The 15,833-nt window shown below is 42.3% G+C and overlaps 2 pseudogenes; both read left to right on the forward strand.

Annotated features, from left to right (window-relative positions):
• The first annotated feature begins 911 nt into the window (after positions 1–911).
• On the forward strand, positions 912–1,672 carry LOC132223519 (TCF3 fusion partner-like; annotated as a pseudogene).
• Positions 1,673–12,104: 10,432 nt separating this feature from the next.
• On the forward strand, positions 12,105–14,257 carry LOC132223520 (RNA-binding protein 12B-like; annotated as a pseudogene).
• The last annotated feature ends 1,576 nt before the right edge of the window (positions 14,258–15,833 follow it).

The following is a 15,833-nucleotide window of genomic DNA, read 5'->3' on the forward strand; positions in this document are numbered from 1 at the left end:
AAATGCTGACATGCCGAGCTCAAAAGGTTCACCATCACTGCTCTAGAACATCCACTATTTGTTCTATACAAATAGAATGTAGTTATTGGTATTTTTTATTTGGAAAATTCCCCATGTTTCAAGCATATCAAATATACTTAATTTTTTTTTAAATATATTTTATTGATTTTTTACAGAGAGGAAGGGAGAGAGATAGAGAGTTAGAAACATCGATGAGAAAGAGAAACATCGATCAGCTCCCTCCTGCACATCTCCTACGGGGAATGTGCCCGCAACCAAGGTACATGCCCTTGACCGGAATCGAACTTGGGACGTTTCAGTCCGCAGGCTGACGCTCTATCCACTGAGCCAAACCGGTTTCGGCAAATATACTTAATTAATTAACACCTATCCTATCTAATAAAAGACAAAAAGGGTAATTGACCGTACCTTCGCTATGCTTCCCATTGGCTAATCAGGGCAACATGCAAATTAACTGCCAAGAAAGATGGCGGTTAATTTGCATATGTAGGCACAGGAGCAGCAAGTGAAGACTGGTGTTGCGAGCGAAGAGCAAAGAGGGAAGCCCGCTGGGCCAGCCTCCGCCACGCCCCTGGGGCCCACAGAGAGTCTGCAGAGAGGTCCGGGCCTCCCTAGCAGAGAGTCTCCATGGTCAGACGGTGCGGTGTTGGGACCGGAATAAAGATGGAGGTGACTCAGACACCGTTAGACCAGCGAGCAGGGCCTTTCAGCCAGGACTCGGGGTGGGGGTGGGGCGAGGGAGGCGAGCCAGGAATAGAGAACTACAACTCCCAGGAGGCTTAGCAGCCGGGGCCCAGGTGTCTGGCTGTGGAAACAGATGGGGTGGTTTTGTGAGCCACTTTAACCTAGAGGTTTGCAAGGGTGGAAGTTCTGCGCCGGAGCTGGGAAGAATGGAGCTGGAGCAGAGAGAGGGGACCATGGCAGCTGTGGGCTTTGAGGAGTCCTCAGCACCTCCTGGCTCGGAGCTGGTGCTGCCTCCGCTGTTCGGTGGTCACATCCTGGAGAGCGAGCTTGAGACCCAAGTGGAGTTCGTGTCTGGGGTCTGGGCAGCTCCAGCCTCCAGGAGCGAGACGAAGAGGAGGAGGCAGCCCAAGGCCGGCGGCAGTGTCAATGGGAACTCAATCGCAGGAAGTACCAGGTTCTCAGTTGACGCTGCAGGGAGATCGAGCAGGTGAACGAGCAAGGCCTGAACAGGCTCCATCAGATACAGAGGATAACAAGGAGACTCTAGCAGGAGCGGAGGTTCCTGATGAGGGTGCTGGACTCCTATGGCAATGACTACCAGGCCAGCCAGTTCACCATCTTACTGGAGGACGAGGGCAGCCAGGGCACAGACGCCCTCACCCCAGGCAATGCTGAGAACGAGTCTCTGGAGAAAGAGGGGCTGTCCCCGCCCAGGAGGACGCCAGCACCTGCAGAAGCCAGCAGCCCAGCCCCTGGCAAGGGGCCCAGCGGGCGGAAGAGGAGGCAAGCGCCACAGGAAGGGTGCTGGATGGGAGTCCCACTGACTCAGGAGCTGGCCCCCATGCAGATAAAGGTGGAGGAAGACTTTGGCTTCGAAGCAGACGAGGCCTTGGACTCAAGTTGGGTTTCTCAGGGGCCAGAAAAGCTGCTGCCCTACCCCACCCTAGCCATCCCCCACCTCGTTTGACTGACCCCTCAATAAACGGACCCCATGCTCTCCTCGGCAAAAAAGCAACAACAACAAAAAAAGCTAAGCCACTCACCTGCCACGCTGGCCTCAGCCTCGCCCCTGGGCCCACATAGCGAGAGAAGATCTAAGCCCTTTGCCTGCCTCCCCGGCCCCTCCCGGCTAAGAGCGAAGGTCTGGGTTCCAGGCGCCAGAGGAAAACTGGTGCCAGCAGCCAGGGGAAGGGTCCCCCGAGGTGCCCCAGACTGTGAGAGGGCACAGGCCGGGCTGAAGGACCCACCCGAGTGCACAAATTTTTGTGCACCAGGCCTCTAGTCCTATATAATAAAAGGTTAATATGCAAATTGATTCTAAAGACAGAAGAACCAGGAAGACTGGTTGCTGTGTTGTGCACTAACCACCAGGGGGCAGATACTCAATGCAGGAGCTGCCCCCTGGTGGTCAGTGCATTCTCACAGGGGGAGCTCCACTCAGCCACAAGCCGGGCTGATGGCTGTTAGTGCAGCGGTGGTGGTGGGAGCCTCTCCCTCCTCCATGGCAGTGCTAAGGCTATCCAACTGCGCTCAGGTCTACTCCTTGCATCATGCCTAAGCCATCAGTCGGACATCCCCTGAGGGCTCTCTGACTGCAAAAGGACACAGGCTGGGCTTAGGGACCCTACCCACCCTGCCTCCAGTGCAAAAATTTTCATGCACTGGGCTTCTAGTTCTTTTTATAAGGAAAGAGAATAAATCCTTGAGGTATTCCAGTGGTCTATTGAAATAACTCAAAGTCATCTCTAGGTTTAAGAAAAAGTCTCTTAAAATTTAAATCTTGGGAAGGTTATAAAACATACTCAATGAAAGATCATAACATAAACTATTTTTAAACCTGGGTAAAACAAACGTTTTATGGTAATAACTCTAAAGGCATCAATCAAACTTAAATCAGTTTTTTGTTGTTGTTAATGCTCACTTAAGAATTTTTTTTTTTAGTTTAGTTTTAGAGAGAGTGGAAAGGAGGGAGGGAGGAGGGGAGAGAGAGAAACAAAGAGAGAAAGAAATTTCAATATGAAAGAGAAACAAAGATTGGTTACCTCCTGCATGCACCCTGGTGCCCTGACTTGGGTTGGGGATGGAGCAAACCTGCAACCCAGGTACATGCCCTTGACTGGATTGAATCCATGACCCTTTGATGAATGGGCTGACAATCTAACCACTGAGAAACACTGGCCTGGGCCAAGCTTCAACTGGTTTTAAATATTTTCCAAGACCATGTGATCCTGCTTTATATATATACTAGAGGCCCGGTGCACAAAAATTTGTGCACTCGAGGGGGCGGGGGGTCCCTCAGCCCGGCCTGTGCCCTCTCGCAGTCTGGGACCCCTCGGGAGATAACGATCTGCTGGCTTAGGCCTGCTCCCGGGTGGCAGAGGGCAGGACCAATCCCTAGGTGCAGCCCCTGGTAGGGCTCAGAGCAGGGCCGATTGGGGAGTTGGGGCGCCGCCCCCTGTCATGCACAGAGCAGGGCGATCGGGAGGTTGTGATGCCACCCTCAGTCATGCTCAGGGTAGTGCCGATTGGGGGGTTGGGGCACTGTCCCCTGTCACACTCAAGGCAGGGTCAATGGGGAGGTTGAGGCGCCACGCCCTGTCATGCACAGAGCAGGGCCCATCAGGGGGTTGGGGCACCGCCCTCTATCACCCACAGAGCAGGGCCGATCAGGGGGTTGGGGCACCGCCACTCTCACACTCAGGGCAGGGCCTATGGGGAGGTTATGTCTCTACCCCGTCACACACAGAGCAGGGCCCGTGGGGGAGGGGAGGTTGGGGTGCCGCACCCTGTCACACACAGAGCAGGGCTGATCAGGGGGTTGGGGAGCTCCCCCGTATCAGGCACAGAGCAGGGCTGATCAGGAGGTTGGGGCACCTTCCCCTGTCACACACAGAGCCGCAGGGCGATCAGGGTTTTGGGCGCTGTCCCCTGTCACGCTGATCTCGGTGCCACGAGGCCTCGCGGCTCCACTGATCCCGGTGCTGGGAGGCATATTACCCTTTTACTATATAGGATAGAGGCCTGGTGCATGGGTGGGGCTTGCTGGTTTGCCCTGAAGGGTGTCCAGGATCAGGGTGGGGGTCCCCACTGGGGTGCCTGGCCAGCCTGGGTGAGGGGATGATGGCTGTTTGCAGCTGGTCACACACCCTTCAGGGTGGGGGTCCCCACTGGGGTGCCTGGCCAGTCTGGGTGAGGGGCTGAGGGCTGTTTTCAGGCTGGCGGGTGACTGAAGCTCCCAGCCGCTCCTTTTTTTCTTGTTTTATTTTTTATTCTGGGCCAGCTTTAGCTCTGAGGCTTGGCTCCAGCTCTTAGGCCTCCACTGCTGAAAGCAGGTATCTGGTTTGTTTGTGTTCTATAATCGAAACAATGTATAACTCCAGCTCTGAGATCCCAGCTTGCTGAAAGCAGGTTTCTGGGGTTTTGTTTAGCTTTTATATTTGTTACAATGTTTCAAACTGCAGGCTCAGAGGTCGGCAAGGCAGGCGGGGAACGTTGGTTTCCTCCGTCACTGAAGCAAGCAAGCCTCATGTTAGTTTCAAGCTGCCTGGCTGCCCGCCGCCATCTTGACTGGCAGTTAATTTGCATATCGCCCTGATTAGTCAATGGGAAGGGTAGCAGTCCTATGTTAATTACCATGTTTCTCTTTTATTAGATAGGATATATATATGTATGTATATATATACATACATACATACAGTGGGGCCTTGACTTACGAGTGTCCCGACTAACGAGTTTTTCTGAGATATGAGACATCTCTAGGCCGATTTTTTGCTTTGAGTTGACTGAGTAATTTGAGTTAACGAGCTCCATCACGGAACGAATTAAACTCGTAAGTCAAGGCCCCACTGTGTGTATATATATATGCGTTTACTTTCTTTATGCCAATCAGGAATATTACACCACATATAATGCACAGACAAACACATATCATATAAAAGACCATACTCTTAAAGACCATGACATAATCCAAGTTACACAAATTTTTGTAGAGAAGACAACATTTTTCATTTGCTCTTTACCAGTTTCAAGGAGAATAGAGAAAGGGAGGGAAGGTTTTAATTACCTAGCAGGAAGACTTACTGAGGTTCTCAATGAAAGCTTTAAAGACCATGAATGGGTGGTGGAACCAATGAAAGTCTTGGCTCTTATCCAAGGAATTGCATATGTAACATCCTAAAGAGTTATTTAAATGTGAATAAGACAAACCCAGTGACAGAAGATAAAATGTGACATGACAAAAATAAAGTTGTAAAAATTGGGACTAGGAGCTATAGTATGCCTAATAGAGAAAGGAATAAATCGAAGATTCAGTTCAGCTTATGAGTGACAAATAAAATTTTGAAATTAATTAACTGAATTAGAATCTAATATCTGCAACTATGTATTATAAATTATATTGAAGCACAGTTTCCCCCTAAAGTCATCCTCATTTTTATCCAAAAGCCAAATTAGAACCAATTTATTTGCAGCATTAAATCCAGCTTCAATTTGGCCTGATTATTTACAGGAACACAAAATGAGTAGCAATTGATCACATAGGCTCTCTTAAATCTGCTTTGCTGGAATCTCATAAGGAACCTCTGAATTAAACTTTAGACCCTCAGAGTCTGAACAAATTTACAGGGATATTGTGTAGTGGCTATTGTGTTGCTTTGTGGGTTGAGTTCCAAGGGGCTGTCACCTCTCGAGTCATCTTTAACTCTCTTAAATGTCTGTTTCTCTTCGCAGATGTCTAATACAACAGTGAAGACCCGGAGTGTGAGGGAACCAACCCTTAGTGTGTGTTTCTGGACATGTCAATTATTTAATTACAGTTGAGTTGTAATTCCATTAAATCTGTATATTTCTTTGGGTAATATGGCCATTTTAATTATGCCGATTCTTCCAAATATGAATATTAATAATTAATATCTTCTGATTTTTTGTGTCTTTTTCAATCTCTTTTAATAATCATTGCATTTTTAAGTGCATAGGTCCTTCACATTCTATGTTAAGTTTATTCGTAGGTATTTTATATATTTTTGTAAACAGTGCTATATTTAAGAAAAAAATGCTTCCTTTTTTTTTTTTTTTTTTTTTACTTTTCTTTTCAGCATGTAATCCTTTTAGTGAAATAATTGGATAGGAAATATTTCCAGAAAATTTATATTTGTTATTACTGGAGTGTAAGAAGATGCAATGTGAATACATGTATGATGCAGAGGAAAAAATGAACTAAAATGATAATATTTTCTCTAATTGCAATAAAATAAAACAAAAAGCAAAGAAGAAAAAGATTAAGAATGTGAGCACTGGGATAAAGGAGAACACCTGAAACCTACATAATTTTATTAACTAATGTCACCCCAATAAATGCAATAGAAAATAAAAAATAATAATCACCCATAAAAGCTAAAATTCAAAAGATCTAAAAATTACATTGAGAAACATCATGTAAAATTATAAGCCATTTTCGTAATACTTTCTCATGCCCATAATGCTAATGCATTTGTTATTGAAAAGATATTCAAAATTCTCATCATTATGTAAAAAAAAGAATAAATTTGTTCATGAATATAAATGTGCTTATTTCTTGTGCTGTCCTAAATTTTACTTCCTCCTACCAGCAAGCACCTATAGATTTTACCTTGCTGAAAGTCACTCAAAATCAATATAATACAAAGCTGTTTTCTTACGAGTGAAATTTAACCTTCAAATGCTTCTTCAGGAGTAGAAGTATTTTAGGACAGTCATAACTTTACCATTGACTTCTATCTTTTCATTTACTCCTATACTTCGTAATTCTTTGCATTACTCGCCTGAGGATTTGACCTAGAAAAGAAGATAGGCAGCCAAAACCTCAGAGGAATGTAATTATCATTCTAATCTTAGGGTATTCAGATAACACCATCACACAGATATGTTCCATAGCTACATAAATTTTATCATCTATAAACACAAATGATCTTGCACTTTTCACTTTGGTTTTGTTTTAATTTATAAGGAAGACCTAACCATAGCAGCTGCAAAAAGTGGTCACACATAATGTGATCTTTAAGCAAATGTTTATTCATGAGGTACCCATTTCTCTGCCAGTGTTCTCCAGCTGACTACTTGCTCAGCGTGTACTATAATAATCTCCACATGGTGCATTAGCAGGCACTGAGCAACCAGCAATAAGGCATCTGCCATGCATTTAAAAACAAATATCAAATGTAATTCTCTAGGAAAAAATTATAGATTTTTATATAGATTAAAGATGATTTTACTATTTGCACCATTTACCAGACATTTTCTTAAAAGATATATATAATACTACTATCAAATAATGGGTACACACACACACACACACACACACACACACACACACACACAGATCCTCCATAAAATGTAAAGGTCCGTTGTCTTCTAAATAAGGAAATTTCAACTTTTTTTATTGGAACCCACAGCAAGGAATAGCGTTCAGACTATGAACTATAAAATACATTTGTGTGTTTCTTTATGTATCTAACTGGAGTAAAATTTTTATGAAACTTGAAAGTGAACTTTAATATTTTTATCTTATTCCATTCCATTTCATTTAAAAAAAACCTCTCTGGTTGTGATCACTGAATTTTTCTTCTAGAAATTTTTCATGACTTTTTTTTTTTTGTCAGGGAGGTGTATCCTGAGTAGAGGGAAAAGCCTCAGGTTGGGCCCTGAAGGGCAGGGTAGGGGGGTCTCCGATGAGGAAGGGGAAGCCAGGCCTCTGTTACAGATGAAGCCCGCCCCTTCCCAGGAGGAGAGGCCAGCCCGCCCACCACCAGGATGCTCAGAAGTGCTGGGCTATGGGGGGCGAGGCCGGGGGGGGGGGGGGGGGAGAGGCTGCCTGCTTTTTCATGACTCTTTATTTGAAAGTCATGCCTCTAAAATTATGCCACTATATCAAATATTAATGTTTGTATTTATTTCCAACTAAGTAGAATTATTAAAATGATACTTTAGAAATGTTAATGGAAACTGTTCTAAACTTTTAAAATGTGTATTTCTGTGTTACTATTAATTTTTGTAAATATTAGAATGTTTTTTCTAAATAGAATTTGTTCAGCTTCTGAATATCGTGGTGTATTTTTAAAATGTTAAAATATGGCCCTAGCTGGTTTGGCTCAGGGGATAGTGTTGGCCTGCAGACCAAAGGGTCCTGGGTTCAGCTATAGTCAAGGGCACGTACCTCATTTGCAGGCTCCTCCCCAGCCCAAGCCCTGGTCAGGGCTCATGCAGGAGGCAACCACTTGATGTGTTTCTCTCACATTGATATTTCTTTCTGTCTTTCCCTCTCTCTTCCACTCTCTCTAAAAATCAATGGAAAAATATCCTCAGGTAAGGATTAAAAAACAACAACAACAACATTAAAATATGGACAACTTTAGAAATAAAGCATTTTTATTAATCACTCCAATCACTACTCTGATAATTACTCTCTGACCTTGCAAATTAATATAGTTTTCTTCCATATAATCACATGAATATATATGTAACATCTTCTACAAAATTATTTTAAAGTTTATTTTTGTAGACTACCACCTGAATGCTTATTCTCAGTTATTTCCATCAAATCAAGTAAGACTGAAATAGAATATTAATCTAGCCAATTTATTGTAGTCCCATCTTCTTCCCATTCGTATATTCACTAGGTCATATGTAAGGGAATAATTCAAAATAATTTTGTCTTCTATTAAGGTCTAATTTGGAAGACATTCTCATAGAGAACCAGTCTAATCTGAAGGTCCTCAAACACAATGATTATCAAACAAAGACAAAGCAATACCAATTGCTTTGTCCAAGAATTTTTAACGGGAAGGGAGGCCCCGGCTGGCAGCCAGAAGGCCCCAATTGACCCTGATTGCTGGCCAGGCCTAGGGACCCTACCCCTGCATGAATTTCATTCACCGGTCTTTAGTAATAAAATAAAATAATGTGGGAAAATAGATTCTATCTCGTGATGGGAGGAGATCAGAAGTCACATTAAAAAATACCTGTATATGTTAGCCCTTGCCTGGTACCTCCGTTGGTTACAGCATCATCCTGACATGCCAAGGGTTGTGGGTTTGATCCCCAGTCAGGGCATATACAAGGAATAACCAATGAATGCATAAATATGTGGAACAGCAAATTGATGTTTCTCTCTCTCTCTCTCTCTCTCTCTCTCTCTCTCTCTCTCTCTCTCTTTCTTCTTCTTCTTCTTCTTCTTCTTCTTCTTCTTCTTCTTCTTCTTCTTCTTCTTCTTCTTCTTCTTCTTTCTCTCTCGCTCTCTCTCTCTCAAAATCAATAATAAAAGTTTATAAGAACAAAAAATTTTCTCCTAAAAAGTAATGGTAGTATATAGTTCCACATCACTGTATGATAGTATCTGATTCACGACCTCATTGCCAAGATAAACACTGTCTTGTAATTTAAATTTAAAAATGCCACACATACATCTTATAGAAATAATTAATACAAAAGAGAGCAAAATAAAAAGCGATAATACTGTCTCATTCTCCCTCACCAATAGTCATGCTTCTGGGGGGGTGGGGGGAAGGCACCTTTAATTGTTTTTGGTTTTAGCTTTTCTGGTGCCTTATTCCATAACTTTAAAAAATATGTTAATATCAATATTACCTAGTTCATCATTTTAAACATTACCCATTTGATTCCTGTTATGATTGGTGAGCTTTTTGATAACATATCTCTACATTTCTTCAAAACTTCCCTACCCAAGAAAATCAAATCGTTAATATTATTTCATTTATTGTAGCCTTTATAGCTTTATATAGTACACTTGTATCTGTTTCTAGACTCTATATTTTATAATATTAGATTTGTTATCAACCCTACTCTTTCCCTTTTCCCTCCTACTTACTAGTTTCTGTCTTCTGTATTTTACTTTTGTAAATCATTAGTAATGGCAAAAATATATTGAGTTATATTTTTCCCTGTGCTAAAATTGTGACTGTGGATGAAACTGAACCCAAAGTGCATTAAATATCTCTCATTGTCCGCTCACATTCCTGTTAGAGAGGGATCATCTGCAAATACAGCTTAGGACCAGCACATTCCTACAGGGCTCACAGATTTCCATAAGCATCCCACATTCTCCAGTTACCATCCTGCCCACCTCTAGCCCTAATGAGGGAGGAAAAAGAGCGCCTTCCAATTTTTTGAAGTCAATGAGGGTGGCAATGCAAGTGATCTATTCATAAAGTTTGGAAATGCCTGTGGGAAATGTCCTTTAGTATCTTGAAACCCATTTAGAAGTTTGTTGAAATTCAGAACTCCCAGGCTTAACTTAGGAATAAAATATAATGTCACTAACAGAATAAAATAAAATGTCACTTTTTGGAAGAATATTCTGTGAGCCTAGGATTATGGTACTTTTATCCTTTGCAGTTCCCTTTGCTTGCTTTGCAGAAAAGAAAGCTGCTTGGCATATGTCCTCTGAAATTTATAGATTTGCTTAAATATAAAACCAGGTGATAGCTTATTTATCTGAAAGGTCTCTCAGTGGGAGGTCTTGAATATGGCATTTCATCAGAACTTAAAGAAAGCATAGCATAGTTTATGAAAAGGGTAGTCCTACCCCCACTTTGTCCCAGTCTCTTGAGATCTCCCAGAGTTTGCAAAAGAGAACCAAGAGATTCCTATTGCATGCCAATGATAGAAACATATCTTTTGCTTTTCTCTAGTTTGAGCTGAATCTGTCTGATATTAGGGCCTCTGCTGATATGGTGGTGTCTGCACAGTTAGTGATAATCATCGTCCAGGCAAGTGCTTTGCTTCACCTTTACCTCCTACAGCTTTGTGAAACCATTTAGAAAGAAAAAAGTATTTTCTTTGTTCAGCCCAAGGTGCTGCCCTGCTAACCTTACTATTGATAGTAAATTAAGAGGCATTTGGCAATATAGAATTTGAAGGCAGGAGGGCAGGGAGATTCTGAGAAAGAGTACCTGTATAAAGCACATTATAAGTCACTTTGAAATTTTGACCAGAATAGCTTGTCTTAGATTGGGTAGTAGAAGAAAAATTATTTGAGGCAAGTTTCAGACTAAAGCTTTAAAGTGAGCAGAACTGAAATGTTAACATAAAAAGAGAAACTATTTAAGAAGCTTAAAGTGAATGTAATATTAGAGAAGCTACCAAAGATTTGATTAAAGTATCTGATACCCAAAAGGACAGTGATATTCAAGGTGGTACAATTGGAGACTACTCAGGAGTAGTCATTGGAAAACAACAACTCCATTTTATGTTTATGCCTCAAAAATTGGAACAAATTGAGAGGCCTTTCAGAACTCTGCTTACATCAATACTAATAAAAGCCTAGATGGCCCTCGTGCGCGCTGTCGTCACAAGATGGCCGCCACAAGATGGCCACATGCACAGTGGAGGCAGGGTCTGTCGTCTGCTCCACACAGTGAGGCCTGGGGGTCCCGCAGCTCTGTGTGGTGCAGAGGAGGCCAGTCCTGGCGGAGGAGGCAGGTCGCGGCAGGGGAGGGCAGCTGTGGGCAATCAGACTGGCAGGAGAGCAGTTAGGCATCAATCAGGCTGATAGGGGAGCAGTTAGGGGCTGATTAGGCTGGCAGGCAGAAGTGGTTAGAGGTAATCAGGCAGGCAGGCAGACGAGCGATTAGGAGCCAGCGGTCCTGGATTGTGAGAGGGATCGTGCCTAAACCGTCAGTCGGACATCCCCAAAGAGGTCCAAGATTAGAGAGGGTGCAGGCCTGGCCCATGCAACGATTTCGTGCACCGGGTCACTAGTTTATATTATAATTTCTAACTGTATGTTTTCTGTGCTTTGTATACAGAATAACTCCAAAAAACTGAAATTAACCCTTCATATAAGCATGGAAAACTCTTTTCATGAACATACAGTTTGTCTTTTTAAAATTTTTCTCCTGTACAATTTTGAGCAGGAATGTCTACTGACTATTTCGCATTTTTCATGTATTTTGGGATTTTTGCCTTATTGATACATTGCTCTAATGTCTCAAGCATATCATTCTCTGTGTGATTTTTTTTTCCATAAAGACCCTTCTGGTACTCTGTGTCTTCCTCCTCCATACTGAATCAGTTGAATCTAAGCCTGTAGTGCTTTCCTGGATTAGATCTCATGGTTTCTAGATTCTTATATTCTTTCCTCTTGGTTTACTCCCTGGTGTAGAAAAGAAATATCGTCAAGTCTCTTCTGAAGAAGTTTGTAAAAGACATTCATTTGTCTGGAGCAGAGGGAGGAGTGCGCGTCATCTTCCTCTGGGCTCACCCAGGGCTCTCTGTAGCTCTTCTTCAGGGGCTGCTGCGAAGAGTGACCCCCAACCCCCGGCCTTGTGTGTCTGACTTGGCAGCAGTGTTAAGTTGCTTTTACAGAATTAAAAAAAAAGTTATTACTGCTGTGATTTGAGCTCAGCATGGTTGTAGTCATCCATTTGCTGGGGCTTCCTTTAATTGCGGGGCCTATGGATATTTGTCACTTTTTCACAGGATTGACTATTTCTGATGGAGACGTGCATACAATTGGAGGGAAAATTGGGGAAGTGAGATGTGCTATAAGCCATGTAGGAGGGTTTATAAAGAATTCATCTGTAGAGCTCTTTCTCAGCAGTAAGGCCGAGATGCAGAAGACTATAGACATGAAAGAACTGATCACATAGGAAGAGAGTGACCAGGATCTGGGGCATCAGGGGCTGGCTGCTTATCTACTTTTTGTTGAGGGGATTAAAGAAGAAGCAAGTAATTCTGGATATGACTCTGATTAAACAAGATGTTGGGTTTCATACTAATGGTACAGGACATGGTGATTTAAGGCCAAAGAAGACACAGCCATTGAATACAGAGAATACTTTTTCTACAAGTTTGTTTTTCTTAGTAAATGAAGATGATGTACATGTCTTTTTCTTTGGTTTATGTTTGAATGAGGTAATTTTCTTAAAACATTATGAAGGTCTAAATACTAGTAATGTCATAGTAAAATTTGCTTCATGTACTGTTGTTTCAGGAGATCTTAAATGTCATCAAAGTTTCATGGGTTCCAAATTTATAGAAGTAATGCAAGGCTCAGAACAACAGCGGGTAGAATTCGGTGGTAGTACAATTAAGGAGGGTGACATTACTATGAGAACTGAAGAACATTCATCACCAAGAGGAATAAATGACAGACATTTTTGAAAAAGACCTCATTAAAAACCTCCCAGAAGAACAGGTTCTTATTCCCCTCTTGGATTTTATGTTCACTTAAAAAGATCTGACCCTAAGTATTAAATTCATTTGGAGATACTGATCTGACTAATGAACAGATTATTTTATTTATTTTTTGTTGATTTCAGAGAACGAGAGAGAGAGAGAGAGAGAGAGAGAGAGAGAGAGAGAGAGAGATCAATGATTAGAGAATCATTGGATGACTGCCTCCTGCATGCCCACTACTGGGGACCAAGCCTGCAATCTGGGCATCTGCCCTTACTGGAAATCTAACCTTGACCTCCTGGTTCATAGGTCGATGCTCAATATCTGAGCCATACAGGCCCGATTAGGTTTTTTTATGTAAAAATGAAAGAAGAACAAGATATGCCTTTGTGACGTTCAAGACTCTGAAAGACTATAACACTGGTCTGGGTTTACATAAGACTGTTTTACAATATCATCCAGGTCTTGTTGATCCATTTTCTAGAAAACAAATGCTGAAGGTCATTGAATGTTATGAAAAGGGAAGACCAGCTTCAATAGAGAAACAGAGGCTTGCACACATTTTGCAAAAATACTTTCAAGAACGTTGTTCTGGCCTGAAACTACATATATTTCCCATTTGATGTTACAAAAGTTAAAATACAAAAGTTCCTTGTAAATTCTCCTCTTGCTGAGGATGACATTTTACTTGCTTTATGGTGACAAAGGAGTTTGTCTGGGAGAAGCATTGGTGAAATTCAAGTCAGAGGAACAGGTCATGCACACTGAACGTTTAAGTGGTCGAAGATTCTTGAGGACAGAAGTATTGTTAAGACTTATATCTGAGATCCTGGATGGGTAGCTTCATTGGTTAGAGCATCATCCCTATATGCCAAGGTTTTGGGTTCCTTCCCTGGTCCGGGCACATCCAAGAATCAACTACTGAAAACAAATGAATGCATAAAAAGTGGAACGACAAATCAATGTTTCTCTCTCTTTTCCTTCCTTTCTCTCTTAAAAAAATAGAAATCAATAAAAATAAAATTTAAAAGGACATATCTGAGGCACAAATGCAGGAGTTTGGTGTAAATTTTTTCTTGCTGTCCAGTAAGAGAATTCAAGACCATTCACAGTCATATGATAGAAATGACCCTTCCCATTAATTTGACTCACATGATCCTACAGTGTATGCAATGGATTTTTCTGAAAACTTCAGGAATCGGCAAGGAGACTTGAGGCAACTGGACAATTTCAAGCATCTTCAGGGAGATTTCCAACAGCTTGATATATATCCTCCAGAAACTGTAGGCATTCCCTAATAGATTTCAGGCACCACTGGGAGAGACATTTTAAGGAATTTCTCTACCTCCTTCTAATATTCAATGTTGCTTATGGGAAATGAAACAGTAGGTCCATTTGGAGGTGAATTTTTCCCTTCCTTTCCCCCATTCCCTCCCATCTTCTCTCCCTCCACCCCACTCCCTCTATCCTCTGAAATTTTATAATGATATATCTAAACCATGTATATTGTTTATGGAGGAGTAAATGAAGGAAATTCAGAGGAAAGATATTCAATAATTTAATTGGAAAAAGGAACATGCGTTTTAAACTACTTTATTAAACAGGCTAACCTTGATGGGGTAAAATTATAAAACAGGATCATCCCTCTTGCACCAGTACTTTAAACACACTTAGTCCAGTCTCTATCTCAAGCTTGCTGATGGCAAATTGGGAAAGCCACAGTTTTTCTTTCTGATAATAACTGTCTAAATTTTAAGTTTAAAAATGTAGTGTAATATAAGATCAAAACTTTCGATTTTCATATAAGTCATACTTTACCCACCTCAAGTCCCTCTCACTTGATGCTCAGGGTCTAGCATGTAGTATGGAGGGACATGTTCTGTTCTTTTGTGAATTTTTATCTCCTTTCTTTGTCACTACTTGTTTTGCTTTGGCACCGAAAACGGTGAGTATTGTCAACAGATGGTTGTTGGTGCCAATTCAATGCCAACAGAAATCCCCAGTTTAAGGTGCAGTAAAGGAAGACACTTTATTCAGTGCAAAACGCCCAATTGTGACAAGGCAGGGCTGTAAAAATGGCACTGCTGTGGGGCACCCCTAGGGCCACATGGCCTGGGTCAGGATCCGCTGCTGCTAGGCAGCTCTGCTCTGTTCTAGCAGACATCTTTGTGGTGTTTTGTTTTGTTTTATAGCTCAGCCAGGGAAGCGCAGTCTTTAGTCTTCAGTGGAAAGGGAAAGTTGCTCTCTGAGCCAGAGGGGAGATGGCTTATATGGACATAAATTCCCTGCCTCTGATTGGTATGTCCTCATGCAAATGAGGACTCCAACTCATTGCAGCACTGTCTTGTTTGGTCAGTATAGAACCACTCTGGTTCAAGAGCTGCACAGCTCTACTTGGGTGGGGAAAACCTCAGTCCTATTGTTTGAAATAGGATTCCAGGAACTCCTTTCTAAGCGCTGGCTCAGATGGTGGAAACACAGTGCAGGCAGACAGTTCAGTGCAGAGCCAGGCAGTTTAGAGCCAGGCTTCTGCCTGCAGTGCAGCTTGTGGGAGAGGCCCCTGTGCAGAAATCGCTGCTAGGCTCTGTGTGTTTTTGTTTTGTTTTGCTTTGTTTTGTTTTTTTAATTGAGCCCAGTTAGCCACCAGGAGCCCTTCTTAGTAGGTGTCCTCTTTCTCAGGGTTTACAGTGGTAAAGGAGCAAATATCTTTTGATTTAGCTGGTCCTTGACTTACGAGTGTCCTGACTAACGAGTTTTTCGAGATACAAGCCGTCTCTCGGCCAATTTTTTGCTTTGAGTTGGGAGCTAAAATTTGGGTTATGAGCCAGCTTCAAATACCCCACCGCTAGTTGGCGCAGCGAACGTCACAGGGAACGCCACAACATCAGCCCAGCATCACCTGTCTCACTCGTTCACTTTTTGATTTGACATACGAGTAATTTGGGTTATGAGCTCCA

This window comes from Myotis daubentonii, chromosome X (genome assembly GCF_963259705.1).
Source record: "Myotis daubentonii chromosome X, mMyoDau2.1, whole genome shotgun sequence".
Classification (NCBI taxonomy): Eukaryota; Metazoa; Chordata; class Mammalia; order Chiroptera; family Vespertilionidae; genus Myotis; species Myotis daubentonii.